At 45.9% G+C, this 13,669-nt stretch overlaps 3 non-coding genes across 3 annotated transcripts; 2 read left to right on the forward strand and 1 right to left on the reverse strand.

The window, feature by feature from the left end:
* Window positions 1-357: 357 nt before the first annotated feature.
* On the reverse strand, window positions 358-428 carry trnag-gcc (transfer RNA glycine (anticodon GCC)). Its single transcript has one exon. It is a non-coding gene; the product is annotated as a tRNA-Gly (tRNA).
* Window positions 429-10,491: 10,063 nt separating this feature from the next.
* On the forward strand, window positions 10,492-10,573 carry trnas-gcu (transfer RNA serine (anticodon GCU)). Its single transcript has one exon. It is a non-coding gene; the product is annotated as a tRNA-Ser (tRNA).
* Window positions 10,574-13,596: 3,023 nt separating this feature from the next.
* On the forward strand, window positions 13,597-13,669 carry trnas-gga (transfer RNA serine (anticodon GGA)). The gene has a single exon. It is a non-coding gene; the product is annotated as a tRNA-Ser (tRNA).

The following is a 13,669-nucleotide window of genomic DNA, read 5'->3' on the forward strand; positions in this document are numbered from 1 at the left end:
GATAGGGTAGTTACAAAGAAACTATTTCCGCTCGTTGGGGTGTCGAGGACTTGGGGGCACAGCCTGAACATTAGAGTCAGGACTTTCAGGAGTGAAGTTAGGACACACTTCCACAAGCAAAGGGAGGGAGAAGTGTGGAAATCTCTTCCACAAACGGCAGTTGATGCGAGCTCAATTGTTAATTTCAAACCCGTGATTTATAGATTTTTGTTAACCAAAGGTATTTCGAGATATGGGAGGAAAGCGGGTCCAGGGAGTTCGGTCACAACTCATTGAGTTGCGGAACAGGCTGGAAGGATCAAAGATTCCAGGTGTGGAGTCCGAAGTTCCTCCTTGGTGCAGAATGCAAACCGATCATGCATTGGCCGGGAATCGAACCCGGGTCTCCCGCGTGGCAGGCGAGAATTCTACCCCTGAACCACCAATGCTGGGTTGTGAAGAATTTGCATGTTTCTAAATGGAATCCTGTCTGAACGAACATGCCGTTTCCAGCTGCGATGGACGAGTGGTTAAAGCTGTTGTCTCAAAACCCCAATGGAGTTTTCCTGCCTTGGTTTGAATTCGGCTCGCAGTGCTCCGGTTTAAAGATCTCTTCAATGCTCAAATACATAAATTGGAATTAATTGACCGCATTTACCTCTGTCCCAGCATGAGTGATACTTCAACGTGGCCGGTGCTTTTAATTGGGCGTCCAATCTTCTCTTCCAAGATTTCAAGACCGAGAAGCAATATTTCCCAATCTGTAACTTAAATTCCGCTAGTTTTCAAAACCTGACATTTATACTCTTTATTTTCTTTGCATGCATCTCTCTATCTTTCCCTGTCTCTGTCTCTTGTCTCTCTGTGTGACCCCTGATGGACTTCTCAGGCTTCCTTGAACGGCGAAGGATGACCGAACCTGCAACACCAGCAGAGGAGGGTAAAAAAATGGACTGAGACGGTAGGAAAATAAAGGTGCAACCCAGCTGCTGCAGCAAATGATTACACACTTATGTCTCTGCTCTCACAGTGAAACAAAGCACCAATTTGATTAAAGTATACTTATGGGAGAGTGTATGTTATCACGATGCCGAGACAGACGGCAATCATATCATCGAATCCTAGAAAGTTAGGCCACAGAAGGAAAACATTCTGCACATCGTGCTTGTGCCGGCCGAAAAAATCGATACCGAGCCTTATCTCACTATCCAGCGTTTGATACCTAATACTTTTAGTAACGGATCTTAACATGCATATTGAAGTTTTTTTTTTCAATGCGATGAAGGTTTCTGCATCTCCCACCCTTTCGGGCAGTAATTTCCCGACCCCCACCGTCCACTGGGTGGGAAAAAAATCTTCCTCTCCCCTCTAATCCTTCTACCAATTACCTTAGATCGATGTACCCTGATTATTGACCTCCCTGCTAAGGGAAATAGGTCCTTGCTATCCACTCAATCTCGGCCCGTCATAATTTTATACACCTCAATAAAATCTGCCAACAGCCTCCTCATCTCCAAAGCAAACAACCTCATCCTATCCAATCTAATCTCATAGCTAAAATTATCATGTTCTGGCAACAGTGTCGTAAATCTCCTCTGTACCATCTTTAGTGCAATCACATATTTCCTGTAATGTGGTGACCACAACTATATGTTGCTTTCTTGCTGAGGCTGAACCATTGTTTTATAAATTTCTACCATAACCTCTATGCTCTTACATTCTATGCCTCGCAAATAAAGGAGAGTATCCTTTGTGACTTCACAACCACCTTATCTACCTGTTCTACTACCTTCTGGGATCTGTGGACATGCACTCCAAGGTTCCACTGTTCATCTGCATCTCTCAGTCTCCTCCCAAGCAATGTACTTTCAGAGCAACTAATTCTGAAACGTCTTACTTCATAATTCAAGTCGTACAGTCGAAACCAATTTGGTAAAGGGAGACTAATACTGGTCACTGGAAGTAGTTAATGCACAACTTGATATTGCTGTGCACCAGAATAGAAAACGAGATTGGATGGACAGAAGAGGTCTGAAAGGATGGCCGATCGGCAGTGGGAGGCAGCGCACATTTTAACTGGTGTACGATTTCAATGTCAGCGGTTCGTGGGTCTCGGGGTATGATTCTCGCTTCGAGCTTTTGCGTTAAATGGTATACGTGAGATCTCAGTTTCAAATTCCGCACGATCTTTCCTATCTCAGTGCTTTTCGTGAAAAGTCAGCAATTAGCTTCCGACATCATTTCGGTGTTGCTGTTGGGAGAATTGATTTTTTCCAGAGAATATTTGAGCTCCAGAGGACAGGGTGTGGAAGTTTCCAAGGCGCAACACACGTGAAGGAGCGGGTGAGTGGGACGAACTGGATCGCTCTTACAATGAGCCGGCACGGGCTCAATGGACCGAATAGCCTCCTTCTGTGTTGTTACCATTTTATGACTGTATGATTCTATGTATTCTCTTTATTTTCTTTGCATGAATTTCTTTATCTCTCCCTGTCTCTGTCTCTTGTATTGTCCCCTGATGGACTTCTCAGGCTTCCTGAAACGGCGATGCCTGATCGAACCTGCAACACCAGCAGAGAAGGTCAATAAGAAATAGGAGCAGGAGTCGGCCAATCGGCACCTCGAGCCTGCTCCGCCATTCAATAAGATCATGGCTGATCTGATCCTAACCTCAAATCTAAATTCATGTCCAATTTCCTGCCCGCTCCCCGTAACCCCTAATTCCCTTTACTTCTAGTAAACTGTCGATTTCCGTTTTAAATTTATTTAATGATGTAGCTTCCACAGCTTCCTGGGGCAGCAAATTCCACAGACCTACTACCCTCTGAGTGAAGAAGTTTCTCCTCATATCAGTTTTGAAAAAGCAGCCCCTTATTCTAAGATTATGCCCCCTAGTTCTAGTTTCACCGATCCTTGGGAACATCCTTACCGCATCCACCCGATCAAGCCCCTTCACAATCTTATATGTTTCAATAAGATCGCCTCTCATTCTTCTGAACTCCAATGAGTAGAGTCCCAATCTACTCAACCTCTCCTCATATGTCCGCCCCCTCATCCCCGGGATTAACCGAGTGAACCTTCGTTGTACCGCCTCGAGAGCAAGTATGTATTTTCTTAAGTATGGAGACCAAAACGGTATGCAGTATTCCAGGTGCGGTCTCATCAATACCTTATATAACTGCAGCAATACCTCCCTGTTTTTATGTTCTATCCCCCGATCAATAAAAGCCAACATTCCGTTGGCCTTCTTGATCACATGCTGCACCTGCATACTAACTTTTTGATTTTCTTGCACGAGGACCCCCAGATCCCTTTGCACTGCAGTACTTTCCAGTTTCTCGCCTTGAAGATAATAACTTGCTCTCTGATTTTTCCTGCCAAAGTGCATAACCTCACATTTTCCAATATTGCATTGCATCTGCCAAATCTCCGCCCGCTCACCCAGCCTGTCTATAACCCCCTGTCGGTTTTTTATGTCTTCCTCCCTCTCCACTTTCCCTCCCATCTTTGTATCATCTGCAAACTTTGATATGTTACACTTGGTCCCCTCCTCCAAATCGTTAATATAGATTGTAAAGAGTTGGGGACCCAGCACCGACCCCTGCGGAACACCACTGGCTACTGGTTGCCAGTCCGAGAATGAACTGTTCATCCCAACTCTCTGCTTCCTGTTGGATAACCAATCCTCCACCCATGCCAGAATATTACCCCCAATCCAGTGATTCTTTATCTTCAGCAATAATCTTTTATGTGGCACCTTGTCGAATGCCTTCTGGAAGTCTAAATACACTACGTCCACTGGTTCCCCTTTATCCACCCTGCACGTTATGTCCTCAAAGAACTCAAGCAAATTTGTCAGACATGACTTCCCCGTCGTCAAGCCATGCTGACTTTGTCCTATTAAATTATGTTTATCCAAATGTTCCGCTACTGTCTCCTTAATAATAGATTCCAAAATTTTACCCACCACAGATGTTAGGCTAACTGGTCTATAATTTCCAGCCTTCTGCCGACTACCCTTTTTAAATAAGGGTGTTGCATTAGCAGTTTTCCAATCTGCCGGGACCTTTGCCGAGTCCAGAGAATTTTGGAAAATTATTACCAAAGCATCCACAATCCCTACTGCCACTTCCCTCAAGACCCTCGGATGTAAGCCATCAAGTCCAGGGGATTTATCCGCCTTCAGTCCCATTATTTTACTGAGTACCAATTCCTTAGTGATTTTAATCGTATTTAGCTCCTCCCCCCTCGAGCCCCCTGTTTGTCCAGTGTTGGGATATTCTTAGTGTCCTCTACCGTAAAGATTGAAACAAAATATTTGTTCAGCATTTTTGCCGTTTCCATGTTTCCCACCATTAATTTCCAGTTCTCATCCTCGAAAGGGACCGACGTTTGCCTTAGCCACCCTTTTTTCTTTTTATATAACTGTAGAAACTCTTGCTATCTGCTTTTATATTTTTTGCTAATTTATTTTCATAATCTATCTTCCCTTTCATAATCAATCCTTTAGTTACTTTTTGCTGTCTTTTGAAGACTTCCCAATCTTCTATCCTCCCAGTAAGTTTGGCTACCTTATATGTCCTTGTTTTTAGTCGGATACTGTCCTTAATTTCTTTACTTAGCCACGGATGGCTGTCATTTCTTTCACACCCCTTTTTCCTCAGTGGAATATTTTTTTTTGAAAGTTGTAAAATAACTCCTAGAATGAACACCACTGCTCATGTACCGTCTTACCCTTTAATCTATTTTCCCAGTCCACTTTAATCAGTTCCGCTCTCATACCATCATAGTTTCCTTTATTCAAGCTCAGTACGCTTGTTTGAGAACCAATCTTCTCACCCTCTAATTCGATATGGAATGTAACCATGTTATGGTCACTCATTCCAAGGCGATCCTTAACTAGGACATTAATAATTAATCCTGGCTCATTACACAGGACCAGGTCCAAGGTTGCTTGGCCCCTTGTTGGATCAGTTACATACTGCTCAAGAAATCCATCCCTAATACACTCAATAAACTCTTCCTCAAGGCTGCCCTGCGCAATTTGATTTGTCCAGTTAATAAAGAAAGATTGAGACAGTCGGAAAATAAAAAGTGCAACCCCGCTGCTGCAGCCAATGTCTTCACATTAATGTTTTCTTCGTTCACTGGATGTGGGCGTCGCTGGCGAGGCCGGCATTTATTGCCCATCCCTAATTGCCCCTTGAGAATGTGGTGGTGAGCCGACTTCTTGAACCGCTGCAGTCCGTGTGGTGAAGGTTCTCCCAAAGTGCTGTTAGGAATGGAATTCCAGGATTTTGACCAAGCTACGATAAAGGAACGGCGATATATTTCCAAGTCGGGATGGTGTGTGACTTGGAGCGGAACGTGCAGGTGGTTTTGTTCCCATGTGCCTGCTGCTCTTGTCCTTCTAGGTGGTAGAGGTCGTCGGTTTAGGAGGTGCTGTCGAAGAAGCCTTGGCGAGTTGCTGCAGTGTATCCCGTGGATGGTACACACTGCAGCCACTTTGCGCAGGTGGTGAAGGGAGTGAATGTTTAGGGTGGTTGCTAGGGTGCCATTCAAGGGGGCTGCTTTGTCCTGGATGGTGTCGAGCTTCTTGAGTGTTGTTGGAGCTGCACTCATCCAGGCAAGTGGAGAGTATTCCATTATACTCCAGACCTTAGCCTTGTAGACGGCGGAAAGGCTTTGGGGAGTCAGGAGGTGAGTCACTCTCCGCAGAATACCCAGCATCTCGTCGCCACAGCATTTACATGGCTGGTCCAGTAAATTTTCTGGTCAATTGTGACCGCCAGGATGTTAATGGTGGGGGATTCGGCGATGGTAATGCCGTTGAACGTCAAGGGGAGGTGGCTGGACTCTCTCTTGTTGGAGATGGTCATTGCCAGGCACTTGTCTGGCGCGAATGTTACTTGCCACTTGTCATCCCAAGCCTGCATGTTGTCCAGGTCTTGCTGCATGCGGGCTCGGACTGCTTCGTTATTTGAGGGGTTGCGAATGGAACTGAACACTGTGCAATCATCAGCGAACATCCCCATTTCTGACCTTATGATGGTGGGAAGGTCATTGGTGAAGCAGCTGAAGATGGTTGGGCCGAGGACACTGCCCTGAGGAACTCCTGCAGCAATGACCTGGGGCTGAGATGATTGGCCTCCAACAACCACTACCATCTTCCTTTGTGTTAGCCACTGGAGAGTTTTCCCCTGATTCCCATTGACTTCAATTTTACTAGGGCTTCTTCGTGTCACACTCGGTCAAATGATGCCTTGATGTCAAGGGCAGTCACTCTCACCTCACCTCTGGAATTCAGCTCTTTTGTCCATGTTTGGACCAAGACTGTAATGAGGTCTGGGGCCGAGTGGTCCTGGCGGAATCAAACTGAGCATCGTTGAACAGGTTATTGGTGAGTAAGTGCCGATTGATAGCACTGTCAACGACACCTTCCATCACTTTGCTGATGATTGAGAGTCGACTGATGGGGCAGTAATTGGCCAGATTGGATTTGTCCTGCTTTTTGTTGACAGGACATACCTGGGCAATTTTCCACATTGTCGGGTAGGTGCCAGTGTTGTAGCTGTACTGAAACAGCTTGGCTCGCGGCGCAGCTAGTTCTGGAGCACATGACCTCAGTACTACCGCCGGAATGTTGTCGGGGCCCACAGCCTTTGCTGTATCCAGTGCATTTAGCCGTTTCTTGATCTCACGTGGAGTGAATCGAATTGGTTGATGACTGGCTGCTATGAATATGGGGAGGAGGCCGTGATGGATTCGTCCACTCGGCACTTCTGGCTGCAAACGCTGACAGCCTTGTCTTTTGCACTCACGTGCTGGACTCGTCCATCACTTAAGGATGGGGATGTCTACAGAGTTCACAGAGCCTCCTCCTCCCGTTAGTTGTTTAATTGTCCACCACCATTCACGATTGGCTGTGGCAGGACTGCAGAGCTTTGATCTGATCCGTTGGTTGTGGATTCGCTTTGCTCTAATCTATAGCATGTTTAGCATGCATTTAGTCCTGAGTTGTAGCTTCACCACGTTGGCACCTCATTTTTAGGTACGCCTGGTGCTCTTCCACACTCCTCATTGTACCCGGATTGATTCCCTGGCTTGTTGGCAGAGTGAGGAATATGCCGGGCGAAGAATTTACAGATTATGCTGGAATACAATTATGCTGCTGCAGGATGGCCACACAGCACCTCATGGAATGCCCAGTTTTGAGCTGCTGGATCTGTTCTGAATCTATCCCATTTAGCACGGTGGTAGTGCCACACAACACGTTGGATGGTATCCTCAGTGCGAAGACAGGACTTCGTCTCCACGAGGACTGTGCAGTGGTCACTCCAACCAATACTGTCATGGACAGATGCATTTGCGACACGTCGATTGGTGAGGCCGAGGTCAATTTGGTTTTTCCCTCGTGTTGATTCATTCACCATCTACAGTCGGCCCAATCTTGCAGCAATGCCCTTCAGGCCTCGGCGAGTAGTGGTGCTACCGAGCCACTTTTGGTGATGAGCATTGAAGTCTTCCAGCTACCCTCAGTGCTTCCTCCAAGTGGTGTTCAACATGGAGGAGGACTGATATCAGCTGCTGAGGGCTTGTCAGTAGGTGGTTTCACTTCCCCATGTTTGACCTGATGCCATGAGGTCCACGGTCAATGTTGAGCACTCCCATCCTGACTGCATATCACTGTACCGCCACTGTCTGCTCCGTCTGTCCTGCCAGTGGGACAGGACATACCCAGGGATGATGATGGAAGAGTCTACGGATTTTGGCTGAAAGGTATGATTCTGTGAGTATGGCTATGTCAGGCTGTTGCTTGACAAGTCTGTGGGACAGCTCTCCCAATTTTGGCACAAGTCCCCAGATGTTCGTGAGGAGGACTTTGCAGACTCGACTGGGCTTGGTTTGAGCCTTTGTCGTGTCCGGTGCCTGGTGGCACGTCCGGTTTTATTATGACTTTTTTGTTAATCGAGATTTTACAACTGAGTGGTTTGCCAGGCCATTTTAGAGGGCAATTAGGAATGAACCACATTGGTCGCTGTGGGTCTGGAGTCACATAGAGGCCAGACTGGGTAAGGAAGGCAGGTTTCCTTCCCTGAAGGGCATGAGTAAACCAGATGGGTTTTTACAACAATCCGGTTGTTTCATGGCCACCATTACTGATACTGGTATTTTAATTCCAACTTTTATTTTTCATGAATTGAATTTCTCCAGCTGTCATGGCGGGATTATGAACTCGTGACCCCGGATTATGAGTCCAGGCCTCTGGCTTATTAGCCACTTAACATAACCACTATGCTACTGTATCTCTTCGCGCTCCACTAAGTTACTCTCTTTTCATTCCTCTTATTTCGTGCTTTTTCTTTCTGCCTCCAGCACCTTTGTCTGTATCCTGTTTTTGTTCTCTCATGTGTCTCTGCTGGATGATCCAAAATTCAGACCTGTCGCTTCTTCCAGCATTTTCTTCCTTCCACAATCATCGTCCATTTCATTGAGACTTTCCTGCGGCCTTGACAACTGTAACATTCACTTTCACATTCTTACGCCTTTAAGTTTGCTCCACATCGACCGCTGTTTCTCGGGGGCACATGTCCCGTTCACACCAATGTTCATTTGTGCCTTGAAACCAATCGATACATTTCGATCTGCGTGACTGTTCCAGAGACAAGCACTAAGAAAGCAGGGCTGGCATTCGGAAGGACAGCGGCATACTTTTCCGTGAAATTTCCATGGGGTATCTTGTGACACGGGGGATGTTAACTGAAGAACTGGGGTTTGTTTCCATGGTCGTTGGCGCTTTTCCACGAGCAATTGATGTGCGGGAGAGACGGACGGCGCTACATAGGTGCGAACGACGGCTGAAAGATGCACTTTTGGCAATCTGCGCGGTGCAGTAAGGTCAGAAATGTTCCGCTTGACCTTAACAGGTCTGTGGAAATGTCCAATTGAAAAGGAATGAGGAGAAATGAGAACAGCGGCAGTGGTAAAAAAAAATGGCGATTACAGGAGGTTGGCCGTGAGCGAAAGGTCCTTTGAATGTTCGGCGCGGAGGGGATTTTGTTCGGAAACGACAGACTTTAAAGCGCGTGAGGAAAGTGAAGTGTGAGCTTTGTACTTGGGTCAAATTGGGTGTTTTCAGGAAAACAGCCATTGTGAAATCACAAAAATGAAAACAGAAAATGCTGGAAACACTCAGCAGGTCAGGCAGCGCCTGTGGAGAAAGAACCAGAGGAAACATTTCAGCTCCATGACCTTTTTCATCAGACATCAATAACCTCGTGTGTGGAAGAGTAGCTTCGCTGTTTAAGATGCTGGATTCTATTTTTGAATTGTGTGGGTTCGAATCCCACTTCTGTTACAATTTATCGAGTTGCTTATTTTGGCAGCCTCACCTGAAAACCTTCTTTCCGAAGAAGTGTTTTTCCGCATTGCTGTCTGACATCTGTTTGCACAAATCAGCAAAGTCTTGATTATCACCCAAACTGTTCCTTGCACGGAGGTGTTGGGAGAGTAAGGGCTGATCCAGGTGAAGTTTCAATCAAAGTGCACAATGGCGCCCTGGTAAACCGAATATTTCTTGTAATCAACATAAGATAAAAGATATGACCATAATTGTAAATTTCTTCTTTGCATCACACTAAGATTTATTATCAGGGAATGTACATGAGCAGGTCGATTTACGTCACGCTCCGGTCGCTTTACATCGCCTGCTACACATAGAATAGAATCATAGAAAGGTTACAGCACGGAGAGTGGCCATTCGGCACATCGAGTCCGTACCGGCTCTCTGCAAGAGCAATCCAGCTATACCCCCACCCCGCTCTTTCGTTTCAAATACTTATCCAGTTCTCTTTTTGAAGGCCATGATTGAATCTGCCCCCACCACCCCCTCCGGCGGTGCATTCCAGATCCTGATCACTCGCTGTGTAAAAAAGCTTTTCCTCATGTCACCTTTGGTTCTTTTGCCAGTCACCTTAAATCTATGTCCTCTGGTCCCTGACCCTTCTGCCAATGGGAACAGTTTCTCTCTATCTGCTGTGTCTCGAACCTTCATGATTTTGAATACCTCTATCAAATCTCCTCTCGACCATCTCTGTTCCAAGGAGAACAATCCCAGCTTCTCCAGATTATCCATGAAACTAAAGCTCCTCATCCCTGGAATCTTGCCAGTAAACCATCGCTGAATCCCCCACCATCAACATCCTGATGGTTACCGTTAACCAGAACCTTAACTGGACCAGTCACATAAATACTGTGGCGACAAGAGCAGGTCAGGGGCTGGTTATTTTGCGCCGAGTGACTCAGCAAAGCCGTTCCGCCATCAACAAGGCGCAATTCAGGAGTGTGATGGAATACTCATGTGATGGTCATCAATCTGAAACGTTAACTCTGTTGCTCTATCTAAAGTTTCTGCCTGACCTGCTGAGGATATCCACAATTTTGTTTTTCAGATTGGCAACATTGCCAGTATTTTCATTTTGAATAAAACGGCTTTCGCAAGTTTGCCTATTCGACGAGGTGGCCGAGAGGTTAAGGCGATGGACTGCTAATCAATTGTGCTCTGCACGCGTGGGTTCAAATCCCATCCTTGTCGTTATTTTGCTTCAGTCTTGTTTCTCTCATTCAGTCCACCCAGAAGGTCTCATTGAAGTCCCATCCTTCTCGAAACGGCAGACGGTGGGTTTTGCATTGTTTGCTGAAATCAGCAACAGTTCCTTCCACGAAGGTGTTGAGATTGTAAGGTCGCGAAGTATCAAAGTTTATGGTGGTGTCATTATAAATGGAGTAAATCTTACGGTCAACGTAAGAGAAATTATGATTTATATACGGATCATTCCGTGTCTGTGTCTGTTTAAAAGGGATGTGCTGTCAGTCCCCGATCATTCCCTGTGTCACCCGATTTTCTTGATACCTTTTTCCTTCTGAACTGAAATGACGATCCTCTCTCGAGAAGAAGGTTCACCGCCTGCTTCGGGCAACTGGTAGGAAAAATAACAAAAACTAATGAGACCAAGTTCATTCTGCTGGGCTTCCATTCCAATCTCCGCACTCTATCCCCCATTCAGACCCACCCCCGCCTGGACATTATAATCTGCGATATTCATAAGGGAATGGAGAAGCCGAATATCATGGTTAGAATTTCCTTGGTTCCTCAACACTGAAAATTATCAATTGCAATGATTCAGAAGGTGATCATAGATTCATTGAATCTTACAGCACAGAAGGAGGCCATTCGGCTGTCGTACCTGTGCCGGCTCTTTCGAAGACCTGTCCAAATTAAACACACATTTCAGTTCTTTCCCCATAACCCTGCAAATTAGTCCTCTTCAATGATATGTCCAATTGCCTTTTGAATGATCCTATGGAATCTGCTTCCACCACCCTTTCAGGAAGTGCGTTCCTGATATTAACAACCCTCCGTGTGATAAAAATTCTCCTCAATTCCTCTCTAGTTCTTTTGCCAATTATTTTAAATCTCTGATCTCTGGTTACCGACCCATTTGCCAGAGGAAACTGTTTCTCCCCACTTGCTTCATCAAAACCCTTCATAGTTTTAAATACCTCAATTAAATCCCTCCCTCACCTTCTCTGCTGTCAGGAGAACAACCCCAGTTTCTCCTTTCTCTCCATATAACTGACGTCGCACATGCTCGCATTTCTTGGGTTCGAATGTGTGTCTCATCTGTCAGGCAATGTACCGTAAACATTGCCAGCTGAGTGTGTCTGATTTTCCACCATTTATTCTGCGGTTGGATAACAGGCATCTGAAAAATATCCAAATAAAACGAGATTGGCTTGAACGAAGTCGGAATACTTCTTGACAGAGAAGGTTCCAAGATTGCAGGCGAGCTCCTTCACACTGACATGGATATTTCTGCAGTGAGCGACATCAGACTGTTTCCACAATGAATGTCACTCCCTTTATTTTGGAAAAGTGAAATGGTATTCACATTCCGACAGTTTTCAGTTGATTTGTGTGAGATCGTTAAAGGATCAATCGCCGGTTAAGGCGGCCTTTTTCTCTCTCTCTGTTGGCCGAATCCAAAATGAAATTGGAGCTGGACGAATCAGGCCAGAAACCAGGAATCACTTTAGCAAACAAAATACGGCCGAAAGCTGGATGTCTCTCATCCCAAAGGATGTGGATTGTGGCTCAATTCAAATTTTCAAATCTGATATTGATAGATCTTTTTCCGGTTCGATTACCAAGGGATATGAGTCCAAGGCGCGGAAACATTGATGAATTACTGGTCACCTCATGATCTAATTGAATGAGACAGCAGCTCCGAGGGGCTGAATGGTCTTCTCCTGTCCCGATTTTGCTCTCCTGCTCAACGCGGGTCTGGACGACTGGTAAAAGGCATCAGACTGACTCGAGAATGAAAAGCGGGTGTTCAGATTCAGCCACCTTGGGATTGTCGGACAAACTGAACCCCTACAGCAACGTCACCACCTGCCCCTCTGGAATAATAGGATGAGAAGGAGCCCTGCCGCTGGCCCGGCTAGCTCAGTCGGTAAAGCACGAAATTCCTAAACTCAGTGTCGTGGGTTTAAACCACAGATTGGGCGTTTTGTGTTCTATTTTTCACAGTGGGTGATGAAAGTTTCAAAGTGCAACCTCTTATCTCCAGTTGTAGAAATCCAGTTATATAAACAGACACAACACTGAGCGGTGTGAAAAGAAACCGTGAGCGTTGCCAAATATCCAGCCCCTCCCGTTACTATCTTCTCATTCCCTACACATGGGACACGGCAGATACCGTTTCAATAGGTTTCATTTTTGCTGTTATTAAAAATGTTGATGGTTAGGAAGTGTAATATTTAGAAGCTGCCAACTCTGGTTCCATTCGCCTCTCTGATACCTCCTGAGTCCACCTTACCCTCTTTGATTCTCCCTGAGCTCCTTATCTTCTCTGATACCCTCAGAGAGTCCATTATCCTCTTTGAACCTTGTCAGCGCCCTTTACACTCTCTGATACCCGATGAGTGTCCCTCACCCCCTGACACGCCCTGAGCGTCCTGACACTCTCTGATACCCTCTGGCAGTCCTTCCCCTCTGCGAGATCTCACTATACTCTCTGATACCCTCTGACTGTCCCTTCCCCTCTCTGAGATGCCCTTGCCCCAATGGATCGCCACCAAGAAGCCATTTGACCCCCTGATGCCTTGTCAGTTCCCATTACCGTCCCTGCTATCAAAGTACGGTGTAACTTCACAGGTGAAACTCCCGGTCTGTGTGAAGGATGAGATCCAGAGTTTGTTCGTTCGCTGTTGCTGCCGCCGCTCCCACTCTGATTGCTCTTTTGGCAGTCGGTCCTGATCGACCTCCATTCAACTGGGTTTGGATCTATTCGTGCGCGATCGATTTATAAACTTTGAGAGTTTATGTTTGACAGCGATGCTAAGATATGAACTGTGTGTGAGTATATTTGAGTGCGATATATTCTATGCACTTTGGGTGAGTATATATGAGTGCGATGTTTATATATGAACTGTGGGTGTGTATATATCATTGCGATGTTTAAATATGAATTGTGGAATGAACAGGAGGGGCAATTCCTCCTGGGGTTATATTTTCTTCCACGACAATGATACGAAGTAAAGATTGGATGTGGAGCCGAAATAGCTCAGTTGGGAGAGCGTTAGACTGGAGATCTGAAGGTCCTTGGTTCTATCCCGAGTTTCGGCA

The sequence above is a fragment of the Heptranchias perlo genome, chromosome 20, assembly GCF_035084215.1.
Source record: "Heptranchias perlo isolate sHepPer1 chromosome 20, sHepPer1.hap1, whole genome shotgun sequence".
Lineage (NCBI taxonomy): Eukaryota > Metazoa > Chordata > Chondrichthyes > Hexanchiformes > Hexanchidae > Heptranchias > Heptranchias perlo.